Source organism: Chaetodon auriga, chromosome 8 (assembly GCF_051107435.1).
Source record: "Chaetodon auriga isolate fChaAug3 chromosome 8, fChaAug3.hap1, whole genome shotgun sequence".
NCBI lineage: Eukaryota > Metazoa > Chordata > Actinopteri > Chaetodontiformes > Chaetodontidae > Chaetodon > Chaetodon auriga.
The window spans coordinates 4,266,103-4,287,925 of record NC_135081.1 but is presented as its reverse complement, the minus strand read 5'-3'; the positions used below and the strand labels follow the sequence as shown (position 1 = coordinate 4,287,925).

The following is a 21,823-nucleotide window of genomic DNA, read 5'->3' as shown; positions in this document are numbered from 1 at the left end:
CAGGACAAAATAAGCACCAATCTCAGTCTTCTTCTTACCTTCCAGGAGGAAACAGCTCACCTGGATGCCTCTAAAGAGCAGACAGAACGCATTCAGGCCAATCTCTCTCCCTGCAAACCAGCTCAAAACATCTCCCTCCCTCCCTCTCTCTCTGACTCTCTCTCTGTCTTCCCTCTCTTCCGCTCCCTTCGCAAGCTGGAAATGATGAGATTGTACTATAAGCAGAGGGGGGAGTGAAATCTGAGGCGGCGGAGGGTATTAGGAGGCTGCGTTGTTTCTGGCCAACAGCCCTGAGAGACTGTGAGCTCGCGGATCATGAGGGACGGGGGGAGGAGGGTGCGGGGGGGTTGGGAATGGGTGCGATGCAGCAGATGGGAGGAAAAAAAGTCTGCTTGTGAAGACATCCTGAAACCCTAGAGGACCCCCGCTCAGCTGAGATGGTACAGCCCAGAGGAGTTTAAGGAAGCAAACAGTGTCTGCAGCAGCAGCAGCAGCAGCAGCTAGTGGCTGAGGCTACAGTGATGCTGCCCCGACATGAATGAGTGTGAATCTGAGCTAAGCTACATGAAGATGAGCTGCATTGGGCTGGGTTCCTTTTTATCTGCCTCACCGGGCTGCAGCACCTCAGATGAAATGTGACACCTGGGTGTACGGCTGGCCAAAAGCATTGAACATTGCTCTAGCATGCTATCATTAAGAGAACAAAGAATATATTCATTCAATTCATAACCTAACTTTGCAATGCCGTCATGTTGCTTATCAGTAGAAATGTGTTTTGCCCAATATGGCAGGAGAGAGGAGTAATACCTTGCAGCACCTCTTTAGAAACTTGCTCATGACCTTCAAGCAACTCCAAGAGAGATTCATTACACCTGCACACATACAGAAACGGTACATGCACTGTAGGCTGTGAAAGATCAACTTAATATCACATAGCACATTTCACTGCCTCCTCAATCCAGTGAGTAATATCATAATCTACAAAAAACTGGGGATCATTGACTCCATCTGCCAATCCTTTGATTCAGACATACATCAAATGACCATGATATGTGCCAAAACTTTACCATGAGAATATACTTGGTTAATTTATAGTATAAAGTACTTAATCGGGCACACAACCACTTATGAACTCCACCACACGTTCCTCTGACATGCAAACATTGACACACTGGGTTGTCCTGTTGATGCTGCTTTTCATGGTGTTATCTTAATAATACATACCACTATGCTACTACAGTGATCCCACTTATGGCCAGCCCATCGACTGTCCTTTTACACCATCACCTGTCTCCTATCACCATGAAAGTCTGCATCCATTACAGATGCACTGAAATATTTGCCACCAGTATGTTTAACAGAGACTTTTGCAGATCAGCAGCACTGCAGAGAGAAAACAAGTGGTTTATCCTGCATCAGTTTTTTTTTTTTTTTTTTTTGTTCTGTCAATGGCATTTATTCAAACAACTACTAGGTGAAGATGAATAAACATGGGGAGGTAGTAGTTCAAATGCCCCACAGCAAGGAGTGCAATAGAGACAGAAAATAGAGACAGAAAAATTAGGATGTCAATAATGATAATTTCAAATATAACTGGTTGTAAGAGTAGTGTGGCAGCAATGTGTGTGCCAGTGTGTATTTTGAGTACACGTCCATAACCTCTTTCCTCAATTCATCAGTATTTTCAGTCCCCACAGAGAAGAAGCTGCCTCCCAAATCATGTCACGCTCCGTCACGCTACAAAATACAAATCATCAGATAGAGGAGACTTTTCCTTTGTTCACATTCTCACTCAGTCTCACTCTCCGCCCTGTTTTCCCTTGCTCCCTCTTTCTCTCTGTCATGGATGACCTTGACTGACAGGCTTGTTGCTACAGGAACCACACCATGTCTATTACGTTGTAGTGAGGCAGGAAGGTGTGAAATTCACAATATGATGGCTCCGATTGGATCTAAACCGGAGTCGATTTCCAAGCCACGGCAGACAGCAATCAGTTCAAACCATGAAAGCTGCAGAGGAGATTATTTGCATTTTAACAGGATTTAACCCTGTCAACATACACACACACACACAAACACAAACACACATATAGGGTTCAAATGTGTGCAGAATAGTGTGTGTGTGTGGGTGTGTGGGTGTGTGTGTGTGTGTGTGTGTGTGTGTGAGTGTGTGAGTGTGTGTGTGTGTGTGTGTGGGGGGGGGGGTCCATTCATTATTCAATACCCTACCAACTCTGGTCCGGAAGCAGATAAAACACACACACACACACACACACACACACACACACAGCATACAGCCACTGGGGTGACTGGGGGTGCTTAGGAGTGAAGAGGTGAGACAGGGCAGAGAGACAATGAACAGTCTCGATGTGTGATGAGCAGAGAATGAGAACTGGAGGAGGCAGAGAAGTTACAGGACACACCAACCAGGACAAACCAGGCTCGAAAATACACTTAAAATGAAAGTATTCATTTCACATACTACATATATACTACCCAACCCACTGTCAGTACTTTTTAGTATGTGTAAGAAGGGCTTCCAAATCTAAATGTGAAATATACTATATAGCAACAGTAGCAACAGTCGGGGTTTGTCCCTGTCCTGTTTCAGCATGATAATGCCCCCATGCACAAAGCCAAGGCCATGAAAAAATGCTTTTTGGAAGTAGCCTGCACAGGGTCCTGACCTCTACCCCATCCACCACCTTTGAGATCACCTGGAAGGCAAACTGTGAGCCAGACCTTATCAAGGCCAAGATCTACTGAAAGCCTGGAGCCAGGAGAGTGGAGGCTGTTAGAGCAGCACATTAATGCCCATGGTTTTGGAATGACAGACATGTTCATTGTAACGTTTGGGTGTAAGTGCACTTTTGGCCAAGCACGAGATATCATTTATTAAATAGAGAATATATAATCCAAATATTAAAGAAAACATAAAAAGAGTAGCTGTTCTTTGCTTACAAAAATAGTTTGACACTTTGCGAGATACAATCATTAAAATACGTTTTTTCTTGTTGAGAATTAAATGAGAAGATTGATGCTACTCTAATGTCTGTATGGTAAACATGAGGCTGGAGCCAGGAACTGTTAGCTTAGCTTAGTATTAAGACGAGAGAGGGGGAAAAACATATATAACTGTTATTAGCTGTTGCTAAGTATTTTTTTTTTCCTATCTTTGAGGGAGCCATTGTTTTCCAATTACGGTACATTAAAAGCAACCTGCAGAGGCTTGAAACTTGCTTGCGCTTTGCCATCCATCACACTATGTGTGCTGTATATTGTGAAAACAACATTGTTTGGCGATGCAAATGATCAATTTAGCGTTGGAGGTCTGCTGTTGATGTACGGTGCTTTAATGTGCTTTTGAAAAGCTGTGAAGTCTGAGATGACAGAGTTGGCTCCTGAACTGCACTGCAATGACAAGCAAATGCACACTGTGAGAAAACCCAATTAACAAACATGGAGGCGGTGAAAAGGAGAGAGTGAGTCTGAGTTTCATTCTAGCTTTACTTCATTACTATAACAAATACTTTTAGAACAGTGACCTTCTGATTGCAAACACCAACAGTCAGATCTGTGAACATCATTTAGCATGAGGGTGGAATCAGGTACTATATGTATGTAATCAAAGCATATTCTTCCACACAACATACACTTCTGGTGGGTATATTTCATTTGTATTTTTTAGTTATATTAGCGAGGACCAAAAGTGTTTGAGCCGGGTACTGAAGAGAATATGTGCAAACAGTCTGGCCACAGGCCACACAGAATCCGACCACTGAGATGTTGTCTCATTAAAACGTGGCCAGCATGGCAGGAGACGCATTGATTTATCCATCAAAGGCTAATTGTGTTGGAATTTGGTCCTTGATGCTGGTAACCCACAGCTCAGAAATGGAGCAGATGTGATAGAACAGTGACGGGCCTTTCTCTGAGCTGGATATTTGCTCATGTCCTCGTGTCTGCTGTGACCTGACTGATCGAAAGGACTTTATTGCTTTAAGTGATGTGACTGTTTGGAATCTGATGCTGTTGTTCTGAAGCTATTGTCTATGGTTAAATACTAGAAGATGGATCAGTGTGAATGATTGAACATGCCATTTTTGCATATTCTAGCCTTTCCATTACTGCTAACTGCATTTATTTTATTCTTTATTTAAAACTTCTATATATCGAGCCACAATAAAGTTTTTATTCAGTTTTTCCTAGTTACTGCATTTTAGTGCTATACGGTAACCAAACTCAACAAAATGCTTGTATAAATGATTGCAAGATTTTTATTTCATTTTTCAGTATTTTTCAGTCTCTCTCTCTAAATGTAGCATTTTTAGCATGAATGAAAGGTTCCTGCAAAACGCTCCTGAATACTTCCTTGTCCTGTCAAAGTATTTCATTTATTTTATTTTTGAATTTTTTTTTTTTTTTTTCAAAATCTCAAATCACACCATAAAAATCACATTCATGTGTCTTCCAGTCTGTATAAAACATATCATGGTGACAGAATGAGGAATACCAGATAAGGACTCTTTGAACACTTTGACACTGCGCCTCAAGTTGAATGTACATCATTTAAAACTAAAATGAGCAACAGACCGGCGAAGTCTCGGCTGGCTCTTCTGTCATCACAGGGCTTTTGTGCTGTGAATTCATCAGCTTTATAATAGGATTGATTCAGCTGAGTCACATGATCACAGAGGCTAACTCCTGATCCACATCCATGACCTCAAATAAATGATGAATTTCTCTGACCTGGATATCCCAACATCACTCTGCTGTCCAGCCCACCTGTAGGTCCAAACACGTGCCACGAGCCCGTTTTTCAGATTCAAAAGCTTCTTAAGACACCAAAAAGACACACTATATAAACTTTTTTCCATTTAATGTAGTCATGCAGCCAACTGAAAATGCATATTGGGTGGGAGGTTTCACTCAGAATAGCCTCATTCAGACAGGATTGTCTTCTCTTGGGAAGGTGGGGTGAGTCTGAATATTACATGTGCCAGTTGATTTTAATCTGGTCCTGAGCTCACACCCATGCCATTGTTCTCCCCATACTCTGGTAAATCACAACCCAAATCACCTGGACACACTCAGTTCTTTAATCCTTAACATTTTCATTTATCAAGCCCCCATTTTTGACACTGTGTAGACTCTGTACTGATTACTGTGTGTTACTGATTGTAAATTTATGCCACTGATAGAAACTTGAGGTTATCTGCTCACAGTTTGATGGAAATGACTGACTTTCTTCTTTATAAAAACAACATAACTAACCCACAGTTAGTTTGGTGCACTGTAAACAGACTTGTATGCTGGCCCTTGAGGTTGATAAATGCGTCCTTTCCAACCAATCTCTGACCATCAAAACTTTGTTTTTGACTAAATCTACATTGTTATGTTTTTACACACCAGTGTTTTTCTTAATTGTGTGTAATTAGACCGAGGACTGCCTGGGTGTGTATATATTGTTCTGGATGCACATTTCTTTCTCTCTCCCGTCACCAGATAACCCCTGTTTCACTGCCGTGTTGACATGTCATGGGCATGGGCAGGAAAATGTGCAGGTGTAGCTCATGACATTAACTATGGCTCATGTCCAGTAAGTGTCAGTAAGACTATGTAACCCAAATTCCCAGTTTAGGTCTGTCCAACTTTAACCTAAGCAGAGATCTAATCATCAGAGTAAGTAGAACACCTGTGAGGGCTGTGCAGAGCCTTTACATTTTAAAACCAAAGAGATACCAAATGCAACACATTTTATTGCACTTTATAGATGAATTATCAATAGTAGTAGTAGCAGCAGAAGGCAGTGGACATGCTATTTACACTGCTTTTTTGGTTTCTGTGGTGGGGATCTTTGGGGTCACCATACAGTGTGTAAATTTCACTATATAGTTCGCAAACAGCCTTTATATTTCAACACAAGCACATAATCTGATAGATGCCAACATACAGTCCTACTTCAAGAGCAAGACGACATCCAAAAAAGAAAGAACTAAAATATTTATATAATAATATTTTTACTTTGACTTTAAACCAACTTCAGAGGAAATTTCTGGGGAAAATCATGTCACATGAACACTGGCTGTATGTTCACACGTTCATTAGGAAGCTGTTCACTGAGTTACCATCAACCTTGTGCTTGGCCAACAAGGTCAGACAGAAACTACCAGAGAAGCTGGATATCATAGTTAAACCTGAACAGGAAAAGTCCACAGTGATATCAGGGCGGCAGGGTCCGCCTCAGGTGGCTATTAAAATGAGCCCAGTGTGTTCACACTCGGAGCTGAATCCTACCTCACGCTGCCTGCATGGTGTAATTGGCCATACACCCTGCATGGACACACACACACATTATGCATTTTGTCAGATTCCTTAAGAGTGAGCTCTGTACAGCCACAGAGAATATGTGGGAGGGAGTTTCGGCCTGATGTTGACCTTGACTCCTCCTTGTCCATTAAATAAAGCCCAAACACAACAAACTGGCACATACCTCTCGGAGAAAAGTGCCAATCGATTGACAAGGACAAAAGCGAATAATGCCGCAGAAGCACCATATCCACTTAACGCTGGCCATGACGGAGAACTGAATGACCTAGAGAGGATGAAGCACCCAGCTGCCGTTCTGAACACTCCAGCTGTTTATATAGGTTTCTGTGTCTGTGTGTGTTTATGTGCGCATGTGTGCTTGTGCATGTGGACAAATGTTCAGTGATATTCACACCCGTGCCTGGCCTAATTTCCCCTTCAACTCAGATAGCACATCTGTGCGCTGCCCTTCCCTCCCACTGTCTGTATTAGGATTTAGGATCCTGCTGATGCCTCTGGCTTTTCTCCAGAAGAAAGCGAGCCTCCATGTTGCCCCTCCATCACTCTGTCATTGTTATTCTGCAGTGTGTTCAATGCTGCCCGCCACCTCTGGGCCCTGCAGATCAATAGAAGAGCAGACCAAATCACAAACACATACACATACACATACACATACACACACACACACACACACACACACACACACACACACAACGACTCTCAAATAAAACTGCTTATTGGAAAACATTTTGTCTCCTGAGCTCAGTGTTGCAATTAATTTAAGACTAATTCATAAAACAATAGGTTGGCCTGAGGGGATGAGCCTTCAGACAATTACTTCTTCATAGTGGTGGTCAAACAGCTCATCAGTCTGCTGTTTGCTCGCCATGAGGGATAAACTGCAGCTTTGTGCTGCTGACGAGCATCAGAATGCAAATCAGCAGGATGATACAACACAAGCACATGAAACAGACAGAGCTGCTGCAGAATTTAAAGAAGCGCTATAATCCCTATTCATCACTAAGAACACTGCTCCAGGCCCTCAGATTAGCACTTGCATTTTACTGTAGCAAACCTGCAGAAAGTGCCAAAGTCTAAAAAGTGGATGGAGCTGTAAAAGTGTGACATCTAAAGCTGGATTGACCTTGGCTTGACTCTTCACTTCACATACCCTTGCAGCTTTTAAGACTTAAGTAAAGGAGAAGACTTGGCTGCGGGGGCACTGACGCTAACAAAAATGTCTCACACAGCCTTCATTGTGGAAATCAGTCAAGCAGATTGTTGTCTAAAGGCATCACTGTCAGGCATGTGAGCTCTGCGCTGAGATAATGGCAAGAGCTGCTCTGGATGAGACGAATGTAAAGGGCTGGCGTGTGTTTACTGGCTGGTTGTCAGTGCTATAAATGGTGACACATTGACACAAAGTGTAGGCAGGATTAAGGCTCAGCTTGGCCAGCAGATGGCAATGAGTCTCCTACAGGTTGGTGAAATGAGCCTTCAAAGACCTTGGATAAATTGATGCATAATGATCTGAGAGCCATCCAGCCAAAGAATTTCACAAGAGTTTAACTGAACAACTGGAGTGACAATAAATATCTTCTGCATTATGTACAAGACAGATATTTTAAATAGGGTTCTTTGCATATCTGCTTCTTATTCATCCTCAAGACATTCATTGAATAAACTCTAACAGTCAGCCAACACGACACACAAACCAGGCAGAGGGCTGCAAGGGTGCTGACGGTGAGGGAGTATGTTACCTTCTTGGCATATAGCATACTGCGGCATAGCTCAAAGTCCTCATCACTCTACATTATACTGTAAAATGTCCCTCTTAAAATAAAGTGCTTGTCAGTTTATCAAAGACCATCTGAGAATCCCCCTATCAATGGCTGAATTGACAATTTCTATGACTTTTTACGAAGCGCAATATCTGACAATCACACCCAGTCGACGCAGCTATTGGCCAGGTATGCAGTGATGTGAGAGTTTGCAGGGTTTGAACCACTTTCTCAAGGTCTCTCAACACTTTTTTCACTCAACTGCTTCCATCACTTTCCATCTGTGACATCAAACATGGAAAAGCCTACGAGGCTGTCCAGTAGTGTGTGCTATTTGCAGGGCATGTCAGACAACATAGTTCACATCACTCACACTGAACTCACAGATTACTGCAGCCTGGTCACTAACAGTGGTTGCAGTGTAACAAAACAGAGCAAACTTAAGAGTCAACGAGTGATCACCAAGCCTGCATGCCTGATGACAAGTCAGACAAAACCCTATAAGGCTGACAGACCTCTGCAGATGCTGTGGTTGGATGGCTTGTATTGACAGCATTGTAGATTAATCAAAGTAATAGTATTTACAGGGGTCTTTCCTTGCACATCTGCAAATCCATGCAGCAAAAAATGTATGAAAGAGCAGCAGCATCATGTTGGCACTATCTGGTATAATCTAGACAAGGGTAAATGGGAACAAAGTAAACAGTGTGTGGTCTACTGACAGATTTTGAAAGAACTGTAGGAATTTGAAGGAGGTGGCTGTCCTGTGGTTGTTTGGTTGATTGACAGAAGACATCTCACACATATAATTTGGGGCCAGACGTCACCCATAATCTTTAAGACAACAGGTAGGCAGTCTAGATGCTTACAAATCTGAGAGATATGATCAATTTCTTTTATCCAAGGTAAGATATAAGTGTCCAATTACAATTAATGCAGCAGTCAGTGGTAGTGGTAACGGTGTTACTGTGCTAGTAGTCGTATTTACAGTAAATTTGCAGCAACAGTGGCTATCAGAAACTAAGAAATAGTATTAGCACTTGTCCTAACACTAGCAATAGTAGTGGTAGTATTAGTAGTAATTGAATAGGACACAGTATAGAATGCAGGACACACAGTATGAAGTGATTCTTGATGATAATATGACTAAGTAGAGTCTCGTGATCCTCTAGTATTTCTCAGAACATTTTTGTTCTCTGACCATCAGCTTTTGGGAGGGCTCATGGGCAAATACATCTAGGATGACATCACTCCTGACCCACCCTGCAACAGCTCAGAAAGACTTCTCAGAATGACTTTCAAATCTTTACAACTGACTAATTTCCAAAAAATTAAATATTGCAAGTGATGTAACATGAGGTGTGTCAATGAATCAGTGTCCATCAATCATCTTTTAGGAGTTATGGCGATGAGGTCAGCTCATGCATGCATGGGCCTTCTGTCATGCCTTCAACCAATAACTGCACAATGTGAGAGTGATTCATTATCGTGACAGCCACAGTTTGTGGCAGGGTATTCCATATTTTTGTGTCTCCCAAGGGTCCACTTTTTAGCCAGCATGAAAAATACACCTCTGCAAGCAGATAGCAATCAGTCTTGATTTTACTGGACATCGAGCTGACAATCTGGGAGCAGGAGTGAGCTTCAATAGTAATATGAGTAGTCCTGCTGTCACCATGGAGGACCCTCCTGTATATGACTGCAGCATCTCCAGTACATACACTCAAGCTTCCTTTGTAATTAGTAATTCTGGCATCCTTAAGCAAGCCTTTCTCATTTTTTCATCTCTTGGACACCCACATAAGCCAGTATAAGAGCATAGTAATGTTAACTTTGTTAACAAAAGGTGACAAAAAATATTAATTATTGAATATTTTAGTATGTAAAGATGGAAACAATAAAAAGCAAAGAAAATTAAAATTAAGATGAAATGAATTTTTAGCTATAAATAATAAAAAATGATAATGTGGATGAATTTAGCTACTTGATCTGTGTTGATGACAAGTATCTAGCATTTCAGTAATGTTACATCTGTGTCAGTAATGTTTGCTAACTTTAACTACATTCTTGGTAAAGAAAGAAGTGCCATAAAGTACTTATGCATGAAGGTGGCAGAAGGTTGTGTACTGTTTGATGTGTGTTCAGCCAATCACCAATAGTCAATGTATTCATCCAATTACCCAACCATAAACAATACCAATGACCATTTTAACTGTCACACATCAACATGGAAAATGGCTGCCGTCTCAAAATGCTTAGAAGACATAAAAATCAAGAATGCTTCATGAAAATGATATTGAAATTTCAATAAAAACCTACAAAAAACTACATAGATTATGTACTTTGAGAGGTTTCATGGGAGAACACTTTCTTCCCTGGGAATCCATGTAACCCTACTTGCCAAAGACCACAATCAAGCAGAGCTCAATGCCCCCAAAAAGGTCTAGAAGACCAAATTTGTCCAGACAAAGATGTGGGAAAACATCTAAAATACCATTTGGGACAAAAAATTGAAGCAATACACCATCCATTTTCCTTATTACGATGACAGGAGAGAATCTAAAAATGGCTCAGGTTAAAATTACATTGACTGGGACCGTGCTCATTTCTGTGTTGCTATAAATGTGAAGTGCTGCATCTCAAACAGCTCTCCACTTGAGAGGGAAGGATCTTCTAGCTTGGGTAGCGGTAAACTGTTGAATGACAAAGTGCTTTATCTGGAGCTAGATAAGGGAAGGTTGCAGCCTCCTGCAGATAGCAACGCAGCCACTGAGGATGAAAGACATCCTTTGTTGCCAACCCAGATTCAGCAAGGGAGCCTGTCAACAAAGCAGCTTTTGCTGGCTTTCTGCACAAAAAAAAAAAAAAAAGATTGTCATATGGCCGCCTCACTGCTCTGTGGGCTCATTGTGCTGTTGCATGATGTGCAGACATTGATTTCATTGGGCGTATGAGAAGTATTTAACAGGCAGTGAGTTAAGTGTACCAACACAGTAGTTCCACTGCTATGTGTCAGACACTAGTATATAATTTAATGCTGACGTTTCGTCTAATTATTACAATGCATGAAACCCCATCGTGGGCATGTTTATTAGCCTCTATATCTGAGGTGCTAGTGTAGTAAATATGGTTCTCATATTCACAACTGTTATTTCCCATACATCTGTATTGTTCATATCTCATCATTTTTAAAAAGTTACTGCTGTCCATTGAGGTTCCAAAAAGGCACTATTTGTTCAGGCATTCCTATGTTCAAAGGGTTCTATGTTCCCCAGATTTATATGCTACGTAATGGGAACATAACTCAGGGTTCTGTTTCCCAGTTGGACAAATGTGCTCTCGCAGAGGTCTTTGTTCCTAGAGCCCTAGGTTCCCAATGTCCTATGTTCCCAGGCTAAGGATGAGGAACAAATTTTAACTTGAAACAGGTCAAATTTGACCCAAACACAATATGACTTAACATTTAACTATGCCTCGTAGTTAAATGATTTATTTTTTGTCCATTTTACTTGTGTTTATTGTTGATGTACGATCAGGACTTTGTAGAAGGTGTCCTATTTTGAAAATTTACTGGATTCTCTACACCTTTCCTGTCTCTGACTTCCTGTCTGGCTCAACCTCCTGCAGACTGAGCTGTCATCCAACAAAAAAAGACTTGGAGCGTATTGTCTGTGGAGCAGAGCGGACAGCCGCTTCACTGCATAAATGGCAGTGATCAGCTCCGTAATACGCGTCAAGGATGGAATGCGGATAGCCTCGCCCTGTCTTACTGTACCAAAATCTGCCGATCAGCAACTTTAAAGCTCACTAATTAACATGTTAAATCCCATTAGTTGAATCTGTTAGCAGTGATATGATATACGTTGTCTTGGCTCGAAGAAGTAAACTTCCTGGAGTTTCAGCTAGCTGCCTTTTAACTGTTCAGAGCCATGATACAGTAATACATACAAGGTTGATAAGAGCTGTGAGAATGAGCCAAAACAGTAAAGTTGTGTTCTGTAATACCAAAAAAATGAGCTGAAAGAAACTGAGAAGCTCTATGGAGCAGAGGGGAACGGTTAGTGATAATGCTCAAGGGGAACTTTTACTTTTTAAGTTCCTGGGGCTTCATGTTTTTCATCAAAATGTCTCTTTTGAAACTGCCACAATTTACAAAGCAAACTTCCATGGCTGGCTGTTTTGAAACACAAAGAGTTTCTTCTAAGAGGACTCTTGAGAACATGTTACAGAACATGTTAGATGACGTTGCATTATGTGTTGTTATTCTTGTGTTTCAAACTCAATGCGCCAGTGATTTACTTTGTTCAACATGATACCTTTATAATTCACAGTGGTATGCCTACATGCAAGCTAATACACATACACGATGTTTGAATTAACTAGCTGCTTGATTAGCAGTCCATTTATTCAGCATTTTGCAGTAATGTCAGCATGTGTTGCTGCGTTGATTAAATATTCAGACTTGACATTTTTCCGTTGTGTGTTTGGCACATTTCTACAGTGCAACGGTCCGGAACCACCAGCACATATCATCCATGTTTATGCTTGTTGCTTTGATTCAAATGAGTTTTGAATGAGGAGACAGAGCGTGCCACCGCCATCATTCAAGGGTGATTAGATGCTTTAATATAGGCACCAGCTGCTGCACACCATTTAATCACCAGTATCAACATGAGAGCTGAGAGCCTCCAGCTCTGTAGGGCTGCCTGCCACCTACAGGAGGCTCCCTGCTTTCACTGCTCCTCATTCCCATATTCATCTTTCTGTGCAATATGGTCTTTGACTACATTGAATTTAAGTTTTCTGTTTAAGATGATGCCTCACAAATTGGTCTTTTCTGCCAGAACTTAGCTAATTCACAACACAGCCACTAAGACTCTGCAATGATGTATAGCTGAGGTTGATGAAAACTGATTACAATCCATCCTGTGCAGGTGTGAATGTGCGAAATCTGATAGCAATCCAACTCAGAGCTGTTCAGAGATTTCACTTAAAACCACAAATGTGAACCTCATGGTGATGTGAAAGGAAAAGTCACCACAGTCATCAATTGATTTCCTGGCAATCCAGTTGTTGATATATGGCAAAGCTAAAAAAGTGGGCTCATAGTCAAGCTCCAAAATTATTGCGACACTATCGGTAATTTGTTTAAAGACATTACAACACCTGAGACAGTTAAATTTGCAAGTGAGTCCAGATATTTTGTCACAAATACAGTAGAGTTTCTAAGGTCTAGAATGAACTTTTAAGCACAAACCAATCGTTTTCATTGTGCAGACAGCAGGTAGTGTCCAATATTGGTGTCTTTAACTCAATAAATACTTAAACCATTCGATCATTTCAATGTCACAGAAAAAATGTTTTAGATTAAGGGCTTGTCAAAGCTAAAGCTTAACATCAGGAATGATCAATTTTACAATGAAAACATATCCTGCATCGTATCTCTTCACAACCTCAAGTGAATAATATTCAGTTTGCACCAAAAGGCCACAACTGGCCCAATTTAACAGCAAAATGATTTATCAATCTAACCTTAACACACAGACTGCAATCCACCAATCACAGTACAATGTTCCCATGTCCCGCTTCCATTTCTGGCCTCCTAAAAATGTCATGCTCCTTCCCTCCAAGGGCCTCCTTGGTCTAACGATGGGGGTGAAATGCTGGAGCAAAAACACATTTACACATAGCCAAATGCAGGTACACAGACTCATACCAAACACCCAACATGCTCACCATGACCAGGCCGTGACCCCTTCTCTGCGGTGAAAACAGGATCCGGATTTACACAAGGAAAGAGAAATATTCTGTCAAAAGAGAGGAGCTGGTATTTCTTTTATTCCAAAGGTTAGAAAGCATGATCTTATTTCTCCTCTCTCCTCCCACACACAGGCCACTCATTAAAAACAATATTTACCTTGACATTTGGAGCTGACATCAATTCTTTCAGCTCATTGCTAGAGACAAGCAATGATGGAAAAACATAACAAAAAACTGATTTCTGGACTGCTATGAAGGTTAAAGGATGGTGAATTCTGTTCACATTCTTCACATTTTTATATCCAAAGGCTGAGCAGCTTGAGAAACTGCCACGCATTCCTTTTGTTGGGTTTAATGGACATTTCACCTTCTACAGGCCTGCATGGGTGTCCACTTTCAGTCTTCACCTAAAATCTGCAAAGGTAATGTGCAATCTGCATGAGTGCCTGTCTAACCCAGTAAACCCACAACATAACCGTCAGGCTGATTCACAGTTATATCCCATTCCATTACCCTTCTTATGTCTCATTTCCTGGAATCACCTTCCTCCATCACTTCTTCTGGTGCACAGTCAGGGCCCATTTCCTGCCTGCACACACCAACAACACAGAACCTCGGAGCATATGGGGGAGCTCTACAGCCTTCAACATGATGGATGTGACATCACATCCAACACCATCATCACGGCATGCTTCACGACAGAGGCCCACCAGGCCAGCTCCTCATCTCCATTTGCATTTTAATACCTCAGCAATATTTAATCCATTAGGTTTCCTCCAGGGCCGATTAGTAGAGGGTTAATTAAAGACTCCAAATTTATAATGAGATGCTATCCTATGCTAACACCTCGGCCTCCCGCTGACCATGATGACTGAGAGAACTCATCTATAAATATACTCAATACTACATCTCCCAGAATTACCTCTTAGGGACCCTGAGGCTGGTGTGAGTGATGGCAGAAAAATCCTTGCTAAATTACACAGATAGTGCTAATCCTCGGATAGGAGAAGGGAAAGTTATACTGAGTAAAATTAAATTACTCTTTAATATGGACTCCTCCAGAGGGAAGCGAGAGCTGAGTGAGCAAATGGAGGGTTAGCAGTATTTCAGTTCACTTTCAGCTCAGCCATCATCCTCATATTGGGAGAATTTCTGATCTGGGCCCTCGCAGGCTAACACGTGCAGATTAGCCAGCAGCTGTCACAAATCAGATTGACAGAGCCAAATAAACATGGCTAGTGGTAACAACTTGAACTGTGACAGTCAGTCAGTCAGGATTAGCCACTACAGTGGGACTCATATGGAGGCAAACACATGCACAGCACTCAGCGTTAATAAGTTCACTGAAGCTATACGCTAAAAATGGGCTAATGGAATGGGACAGCAGATCAACACATGCATATTTTTAACTTCCACTGAGTATATTCATTTATTCATTTCAAGTTCCTAATCTGAACCCTCACCACTATGTTCCTGACCTCAGCAGTAGGCTGCAGAAAAATGGATGTGTGGAGCTGTAATTCACCACTCCTCTCCATCTTTGTTAGTTACTACAGCCAGAAACTTCAAATTAGGTCAAGGGAAAGACAGGCTAGCTGGAGTTGAGTTGGGACAAACTACCATCACTTACTGTATTAGGAGACGTGTCAATCATGTAGACATTTCCCAAAACCTACTCTTCTTTAAGCCTCAATGGTGCATTTGGGCAGTCTGTCAACTAGTCAAGTCAAAAGTTGGCAAAGGTTTGATTTTCAGGAACTTTCCAGGGGTCAATTAGAACTGCAAGGAGCATTTTTAATGCAGCTTACTCACATCCATTTTTCTATTTGCATCCATTTTTCATTCAGTGCTGTTTCTGCTCACGTTAGTCTCAAAATTCAATGAGACTGATGGTCTGCTGATCCCACATCTGCTTTGGTTCTCTCTTAACAGTTGGACTAGTGGGAGATTCAGAGGAGAGAAAACATCCCTGGCTTAATCAAAAAGTTCAACAACTCCTGTTTTATTTCATAATGCAGATACTTATGCATTAATGTGTGGTGGTATTCAGCATTAAACTAGGCTTAGACACTAATGTAGGCAATGACGAGAGAAATTTTGATGACTACTTTTACTTCTATTTGAGAACTTGTTACAATACTGAAAGTGGAACTCTATTTAAAGCCTTTTGTGTCTCCAGAGGGAGCTGTGTGAAGTCTGATAGATGTCCTCAAGTGATCTTTCTTGAGTTAGTGTTAGGTCTGAACTTAAAGTCTACAAGTTTAAAAATGATAGAAATCTGGGAGGGTGGCATTAGAAAGTGTGTTTATCAGAGCTCTGTAGCTCCCTCCTCATCTCTGCTTGAGGCTAGCAGCTCCAGCATACATTAGCCACTACTAGCATACAAACACACCCAAATCCCTGACCCCAACTCATTTGCATGGGTGACCTGACCCAACAGTGATCGAGTTGCATTTTGGGTAACGTAGATGACAGGTTTTGACATCATTACACATTAAAAAAGACTGTATCTCTGGTTCTGCTGATTCAATTTTGATCGTTTGTTTTTTGTTTTTTTTTTTCTTTTTTAAACAATCCACGCATCAAACTGTAGTACAGGAGTGCAATGTTACATCAGTACTCAGTATTAAGGACTAATCAATCATTGCTATCTAATTTCAAATCATTGTGTAATGTGGAAGGTACTGATAGTAACAACAAACCCACAGAGAATCATCACTTGACTCTGCAGTTCCCATCAGCACGATGGAGCGTTTTCGCATCTTTCAGCTCATTGTTTTGGTTTTACAGGCTCTAACTTTACTATTTTGGTTCTCAGCACTCTCATCAAACTCGTTTCCAGCAGCAGGCAGCTGCTTTCAGTGAAAAAGCTGTCATAAACCCACTGTACATTACCTGTCCAAGCACCAGTCAGCAAACAGAGCCCAGCTGATGAACATACAACTGAAAAACACTGGGTTAAAATTGACCCACTGCGGGGTCAGTTCACCATGTAAATGACACATATATGCAGAGACCTTTGATTTCTCTGCCATAATGTTGATGACTGTAACAGTTGGTGTGGAGCGATGTGCAGCGTGTCAAGAAGTTTTTAACTTCAACTGATGTTGACCAAGAATTACAGGCATAAATAAAGTACTGGAGATGCAACCTAAATAAGAGAGAATGAAGGCATTCTTCAGTGGATTTCTGGAGTCAGAGCCTTTACCCCGAGTCAGTATCTTGCAGTCATTAGTCTATGGCCTCTGGTGGCTTGATGAATTGAGCATTTTCATTAACCTGATACCAGCACTACTCTAATGCTAATGTACAGGTTGTAGAGCAGACACACACACCCACACACATACAGTTCACATAAGAACACATGAGTAATCTTGGTTCTACATTTCTCTCCTCCAAGGTGTGCTAAGCCAAAGAAAGGGATGTGGAGAGCTGTCCTTTGGGCAGCAGCATGATGTGGTGCACCCCTACACACATACTCACACACCACACACACACATGAGAGAGACAAAAGCATTCAAGATATCTATCAACATCTTCCTCCAGCTCAGGAAAAAAGGGAGAAAAAGAGAAAAGACAAGCTCAGAGGTCAAACAAGAACCAACACAGGACATCTTGAAGTGATTATCAAACACGGAGCTGAAACCCTGAACCTGCCCTGCACTGAAATCTGAAGACCACCTTTAGACTAACACATAGGAAGGTGACATTGGTGTTAAACGAAAACTCTGTTTTCATCCAGTGTGGTCCACCTCTGATACATGAAACGCTCCGACCTCACCACAAGCAATGAAAAAACATTTGATTTGCTTTACCAATTTCATTTAGTCTTTTCACTGTTTGTTTTTTTGTATACTAAATCCTAATTTAAAGCCTGTGATGCCATAGTTTCTCGATTCATTGAAATTTTAATGTGTTGGGGAGATCCTGCTTTACAGCACTGCTAAAGCTACAAAAATTTAAGTTCAGCAGAGAATTTTACTGCTCGATCATGATGTAAATGCAAGTTATTTTTTTTGAGGGAGTCACCACAGTGTTCGGTCTGATAATTGCGATATCTACAGAATGTGAGTATACTTTTATCTTGTGCTTTTTAGAAGATGAAGAAAGGTCCAAAAGGACAAAGGAATAACAAAATGTCAATTTATTATTACTAAATTACAATTACTAAATTGTGCTTTCAAATTCCTTGATCATTGCTTTGTAATTAGCAATTTGTACACAGGAATTCACAGAACATAGTACTGTTGACATTTTCCATAGTCGATGCACCAGATCAATACTGAGCTTATTAAAGAGGCTGGGCCTTGATGTAATGGATTCACATCCCCCTTACACCAGCTTGTTTTTTAGATATGACTGAATCTGATCACATTCACACCTGCTAGTAATATGTGTCTCCATTGTCCACACATTGTCCTCTTTTTGTTCTTCTTCCTTTTTACACCATCCTCTCCTTTGCATGGGTGACCAGTACTATCCAGTTATTGAAGTTATTTCTGCCCGTGCAGTTGTTCTATGTTGACTGAAAATGCAATTGCATATATGCTTGTGGTTAGAATGCATCCCTGACCACCTCCGGAGGCTGATCAGATCACAATCTGTCCTCAATGCATCTTGGGTGCATTTAAACCTGTACCTTCATGCCGTCAAGCACTATCTGACTGCAATCTGATCACCCAAACGCACTTAATGCAAGGTGTAAAAGGGGGTCACAGTTTCTTTTTGTGCATTCATTCAGTCTCGACAGGCTGCTGACTCAGTTTCTAGCACTGCAGCAATCTCTGGCCTCATGTTACCTTACATAAAAAAATAGTTCCAGAGAGAGAGATAGGAAAATGTTCGGTTTGGGCAAGAGAGAGCAGTGGTATCAGATTAACCTGCAACCTTAATTTTAACATATGAATGATTAAGAGATGTCAGAAATAACACAACTTCCGAGCAGGGTATGGGGTGCCAACCATGAGCTGCAATGTCCCTGATTCACATCCTGTTAGGGAGCTTTGTTGCATGTCGCTCCCCGTCACTTTCCCCCCAGCTTCCATCATCTCTCTGCTGTTGTCTATCAAACAAAAGCATGAATTCCCCCCAAAATACTATTTACAACAACAAAACGGTTTAACAGGCATAATTCCAAGAATACCCATGTATTTCCACTCATCCACTCCATGGTCTGACAATCCAATTAATCTGTCACTACTCAAGGTCAAGCCTTGATTAGCCACATTGACTGAAGGTCCAGGTCTTCAGGAGCACACACAACAACTATGTTTCCATTAGTGTATGATAACCTGACAATAGGGTTGAGGTTGGGAATCATTGTGTTTTTGTTACCTTACAATGAGCTCTTTATATCTACAGAAGGAGCGGGTCCTCCATGTTGCACCTCCATCCTTCAACAGTAGCCCAGGACAGACAAACCAAACACTGGCTCATCCTATTCTATTATTAGTTAAATGTCTATTATTAGAGCTGTCATTGTTGCTGTTATTGCTGTGCACCTCCGCCTCTCTCACTGTCTCTCCACCTCTCTCTATCTCAACCTCTCTGCTTGCTCATGGGGGAATTGAATTGTTGGGTCTCTGTAGATTAAGAGTATGGTCCATACCTGTTCTATATGGAAAGTGTCCTGAGACAACTTCTGTTATGATTTGGCGCTATTCAAACAAAATGAAACTGAACTGAACTAATCGTGCACATCCCTGGTTATCGCCCCTTTGATACCATTGTCTATTTGTTAAAACACTGGGGCTGGAGGCACACTCATCATGGTGCTCTGATGAAGGCTTGTTTGCAAAAAAGCACAAAGAAACAAGAATACAAATGGCCATATCAGAACACCAAATTTTATTTGTCAAAATACTGGCAGAATTAGAAAAAAAAAAAACATCAAAACCACATGTCAGTTGAAGCTTGATACTAACACTTGATAACATGAACACATGTTGAAAGAACATACAACCCACACAGTGATGCTGCCTGCTGACACCCAGGAGACTCCCTGCACAGCTTACTGCAACATTACAGTATGTTATATAAAGAACTGAGCAGCTTAGCTTATTGTATATGCACACTCACTGCTGACTCCTGACATGCACTGCGATACCTGGAATTCATTTCAAACACACTACACACTGCCTATACTGTATCAGACACTCAACACTTTGCTATATTCACGTGATCACTACCTCTAAACAAGAGCAGGAGTCAAAGGTTGCTGCTGACCGCACATAGCTCCCACAGGGCTGCAAGAGGATAAATTCTCTTGTACAGTAATGCTGCTACGATCAATCAGACACTGATTGTCTCTCCATAGGCCTGATGGAAGACTGCCAGGTATCAGCTGAGTGCTATATAGGCTGGCACAGGATCAAGCATGCCGCTTAGGCAGCAGTATACAACCAATAAAGTCAATATTGAGTGTGTTTTATGTGAAAAGGAATTTAAATCCTTCTGTTTTTTTCACTGGAACAAGCTTCAAAATCAGACAAATATTTCCTGTTCCTCTGACCAAGTAAAGACTAATCTCACTCTGACTCAACACTTAGGCATCTCTTTTCTACTATAGCTGACATTTTTGAAAATGGAAGTGACTGATAGCGTGTAAGGGGGCTTACATTAGAAGCACAGCATGAGAAAATGTGTGAATTCCCGGCTGTGATTACTGCCAGACAATTCTGAAAGCAATGCTCAATATGCTAGTCAGAGCGTGACCTCACACAATCATACTTCCCAGGAGTATGAAAGGAGTGAATGAACAACAACAAAAAAAAAAAATCTCTGATGAATAAAACATCAAGTGTTTTCTGCTGTGGATGCTCATTTCTCTTAATGTAACATACGGGCCGTGGCTTGTTCTAATCCTCGGCTAGTTAGCAGGCTGACGTCGTGCCACCGACTGGAAATGTTGTGTCTGAGATATGACAGTGACAATGAGTGTCTGACAATAGCTATCTGATATGCATTGTGTCTGCAATTACAGTCTGTGCAGAGGCTGCCTGTCCTTCAGCAGATATAAAGTGTGATATTTCTGGTGCTGGTGGTGATTGAGGAGGAAGACCAAAGTCATGTGAAGTCCTTCACAATGCAATCACATCAAAGCACTTTTGTTTGAAAGGTGAACGTGAGCTGAGCCCTCTTCTTCCACTGGTAATCATTTTTTCAATGTGTTTTAACTGAGACTGGAAGATATTTGAACATTCTTTCGATGTAGCTAGTTTCATGGCATAAAATCCATGTTATTGACTGTTACTTATGTTAATTTGTCAGGCATGGAAAGCCTCTAAAAGTAGGACTTAATTCCTGCATGCTAATCATAACAGCACACTGCTTTCATTCATGGTTGGATGGTCAGTGATCAAAATGAGTCATTACCAGCTTCTCAGACAGCCAGTGTAGTAACAAGACGAAAGGTCTACAGCCATGCTTGCTGCTCTGTAATTGATGCCAATGCAAATACCAGCAGGCAAGCCTATAGTGTTTCCAGTGTTTAAAATCTTAAGCCTTTTTCACACCAAACCAAAAACCCGCTTACACCCACTTTCATCTGGCTTTTGTCCTCAGTGGGACAGGGTTTAATGCTCGAGTCCAGCTCCAATCAGCAGTGATGGAAACCTGACATCCAGATGAATGTGCAAATTTTCGCCCCTTTTTACTGTGTTTACTGTGAAATTTGTCCAGTACTCACATTATAACTAAATACCTGCAAAACTAATGACATCTCCATCAGCCTAACCTGTACTTTGGGCAAAGGGCTAATTAGCAAGTGTTAACATGCTAACACACTAAACCAATATTGCACAGATTAACATTATCACTGTGAGCCTGCTGGTGTTAGCGTTTAGCTAATATTGCACAAACATGGCTGTAAACTCTTTGTCTTGTTACTTGATAAATGATTCAGATTACTGATCAGTGATTAAAATTGCAATTGATTTATATTTGGTTGATTATGTTGTATAAGCAGTTATATT

General features: G+C 41.2%; 1 protein-coding gene across 3 annotated transcripts in view; it reads right to left on the bottom strand.

The window, feature by feature from the left end:
* Window positions 1-21,823, bottom strand: part of cdk14 (cyclin dependent kinase 14) — a 170,931-nt gene that overhangs the window by 132,475 nt on the left and 16,633 nt on the right. Inside the window, exon 1 of one of the 3 annotated variants that reach the window (XM_076736409.1) lies at window positions 39-302. The exons of 1 other annotated variant lie outside the window; for it this stretch is intronic. The gene's annotated coding sequence lies outside the window, so the exon portion shown is untranslated. Of the gene's footprint in view, window positions 1-38; window positions 303-21,823 lie in introns of those variants that run through there. One more of the 3 variants, XM_076736410.1, reaches the window with a different exon arrangement.